Genomic DNA, 4,004 nt, shown 5'->3' on the forward strand with positions numbered 1-4,004 from the left:
CCTCTCCAACTCAGTTCCTAGAGTAGTCTGGGACACCAACATCGCCTTGACGTCACGTAAGAATTATCCCCAAGAAAGCGTTACTTGGCAGGTACAAAACACAGGTCACAGGTCCAGGTCGCAAGTCATTATTTTGCCAAGACAACGTATCCTAAGCAACCATTAAAGCTAACCTTAGGCCTAATTAGTCCTAAACAAAAGTTTTTGGGGCAAATGTTAACATTTGTAAACGGTTAGGGTTGTTTCTGCATTGGTAAAACAATGACCTTAGACCTGTGTTTTGTACCTGCTCAGCTTTACCGCCGTCATTTTTATTTGCTCAAAGGGCGACATAATCAATCCCTCACTAGAACCGGGCACTTTATGGTCTCTGCAGTGGAAAATTATGCAAGTCACTCTGACAGTCAAGTAAAACAAAACGCTCGAACGGAAGATATACATACATAAAGAGGACTATGGAGGAAAAAAACTCTGCAGTTGTCGACGGAGGAAGTATTGCATGAAATCAAGGTTACTACACATTCACAGGTAAAAGAAAAACAACAACAAAAGATACTTTATAACTCGTTTTATTTACTTGTTTAATTCTCACTAGAAACAAAGAATGACTCATAGCAGGTAACAAAAACGCCATACCTAATTTTTAATAACACTTTTGTCGTGTTTTCGTAATAAGTATGTTTAAGGACGGTGCCTACTAATTCAAAGATATTTTTGCCCACGTTTATGATTATATAGGAAATGTAGATCTTAAGAAGTGTTATTGAAATCCAAAAAGAAAATTGGGGGTAACCACGCATTTTTCAAAGATAATTCATGAAATAACTTCTCAAACTGAAGCTTAATTATCTCCATAAAATGCATGGTTACCCCTCCCCCCCAATTTTCTTTTTGGATACCAAGAGTACTTACTAAGATTTACTTTCTCCGGATAGTTTTAAACCGCGCAAAAATATCCCTGTATTAGTGAGCATCACCGATAGGAAACCCGGGTATCTCAAGATTCGCAGAACGTATGCACAATAACAATGGTAGGCACCGTCCTTAATTGAAATGGTCAGTATACAATTTTCAATATCATACAATATTATTAATAAGTAATGCACAACTGAGGATCCTATGCAACAACAGGTTTCAAAATGAACAGACGCACTTCACCTTCTTGGGTCGTTATTGACTTACCCAATTTTCCTCACACACTGCAGTCCCCTCCCCCCTTATCAATTTTTGTTAGCAGTACAAAAAAATGCTGAAAACTTGAACAGTTAACCTTGAAAAGGGGAGAGGTAGGGGGAGGGGGGGGGGGGGGAAGTGGGAAAGCTTGGAAGTTCTAGATCCAGTGGGTATTTAAAGCTAGAAAAGGTGTTTTTTAACGGGAGAGTCTCACTAATTTTGCAACCTGTTGTATATCCCCATACATAATTATTATTGACTATTTTGCAATGTTACTACTTTTACGCGTGCTATCTTATGATTACGACCAGCAATTAGCACATATCTTCATGTTAGTTTTGAAACGCCTACTTTTCCTGTTTTGTTTTTCTCACGAATTTTCTAGTGATTATAAATAGTATCTTAAAGGGTAAATGTGCTTCGATATTACAATTTCCTTAGGAATTTGCGGTTTCATGCTTATCGATATCTTTTACATGTTCCGCGAGGGAGTTAAGAAAACTGTAGAGTGCACGTTTTTAGTCAACTCCTTAGTTTTATTCACTTACGCATTATTATAAAATTGCGCACTCTTAAGGTATAGGTAAGCGCTTTCCGAGCCAATGACCCAAAAAGCCGGTGCTTATACCCGGTTTCCGTAGCATTAAGCGACTAGGAGTGTTTTTAACTCCCCCCTGGATGGGATGCTAGTCCATCGCAGGGTTACCCCCAGCATTACGCCGGTACCCATTCATACACCTGGGTGAAGAGAGGCACCGTGGGAGTAAAGTGTCTTGCCCAAGAACACAAGACAATGTCCCCGGCCAGGGCCCGAACCCGGAGCACTTTTAAGGTATATTCAGCTATTATTGTTCAGCGATGGTAGAATCTACTAGTTGCTATAATCTATCAATGGATATCCTATCAAGCTATCTTTTGGCGAGAGTCGTCGACCGAATTCGAACCCATCACCATTACTACCACCGCTACTACTGTTCTGCTACTTTCACTACTCATCGCTACAAATCTACTTGTACTACTACTGCTGTTACATCGTAAAACTATCGTCGATTCTACAAATTGTCGTTACTTTGTAACTCAAGGAAACTGAGATTTTCAACTTTGATTAAATCTGGTGTACATATCTCCTAGCAGTGGAGTTCGATTTGTCTATTACCTCACACCAAGTGAGCTACCCCTGTAATTATTGAAGATCACCGGAGTATTTTGCAAACTCTAGAATCTTAGCAATTACACACTTTATCGAAACGTGTTCTTAGCCATGAGCTTATGCCGGAGGCCTCGTTTATGACTGGCTGATGTGTCTGAATTGAAATCTTGAAATCGCAGGTTGAAGTCCCGCCTAGAATATTAGCTGGGGTACTCTCTTGTTGAACGGCACGCCTGTGTTTGTCACACACACAACAGAGATCAACAGATTGGTTTGCTCCCAACTGGAACTGTTCGGATCGACTGCAGATTCTTTGGTCATATTTAAAATTTTACAGTTGTTCATGCAGTACTTTTAAAAACTGTGATCAGGAACCCATGATCGTGGGCGTCCGGTTGTAATTTCGATAGATTGACTGAAAATTGAACTTAAAACAATAAGCGAGATTTTGCGGTTCTGGGGAACAAAAAGAAGGATTTGTATGAGTTTCGTGATGCCTTTTGTCTAAAACTGAATTTTAATTTATCGAAATTGGGCTACTGGGTTTGAAAGAAATGGTTAAGAACTATCAAACTAACATTCTGTCAAAAGATAAAACATGTGTGCTGTATTTTTCTGTGTAAAGCATCTAACACATTCTTTTGACATAACTCAGAACGCCATTGCGTTTATTTTGATCAATTGCAAATGCATTTTGTATACAGTTCGTCTTTTGGAAGAGCAAAGAGAAAATATGGAAAAGTTACGAAATGGAACTGATCCTTCTTCTCAAATTGTGTTACTCTAGTAGTCGTGATCTCTTCGCTCTTTTACGCACATTTATATAAACAACACTACCCGGACATACCCAAGGACATAACCTTGGATTTTACTCGTTAACATCTCTAATCGTAATTTTAAAACCTATCATGAGAGTTGATACGTAGTGTGTGATACTTCATGCTTGTTTAAATTACTCCACCCGATGACGGGTTCAATTAAAGTGAACCATGCATGTGAACGGTGATTATTTGTTTAATTATAGTGTTGGAGGAATTAAGCAAAAACGTCAAAGCGATTGTTCATAAATAGAAATCAAGTTTAAGAATATTTCCATCTCAACCATTGCGATAGGTCAAAATAACCAAAAAAACCCGATAAAATTATCATTTTGGCACGTAAAAAGATCTCCACTTAAAAAAAGCCTTGACTTTCTTCACACCGTGACAAACGAACAAAGTTAATATTTCAGGGGGGACCAACCAAACCTACCCTGAACGCAGACTGACCACTTAAAAGAACTTATAAGTTGGTTATGATACCATTTCTCAGAAAAAATTGTTCAACGAAGAGAAAACTACAAAGGTAACAACTTAAAATAAGCCAATTTACCTGATCTAGATTAAGAAATCCTTTAAATGCCGGAAATTATTTGTGTGAGTCCGCGTTTGGAATTAAAAGCCAAGTGTTGAGGCCACAAAAAGCAGCTTCAAATTATCAGTTGATTTTCATGACTGACGAACCTGTAATTTAGTTTATATGAAGTTTAGTCGTCCTATTTGATAAATCTTTGACAAGTTCCACTCCAAAGCCATTTTACCTTTAGTTATCTTAGAACCACTTTAAACCTGACTTATACACGATGCTGTTGTGCCCGGAGTTTGCTACTGCCAGGTAAGTGTGACTTTTATGTTCGAATGAC

Source organism: Montipora capricornis, chromosome 12 (genome assembly GCF_036669925.1).
Source record: "Montipora capricornis isolate CH-2021 chromosome 12, ASM3666992v2, whole genome shotgun sequence".
NCBI lineage: Eukaryota > Metazoa > Cnidaria > Anthozoa > Scleractinia > Acroporidae > Montipora > Montipora capricornis.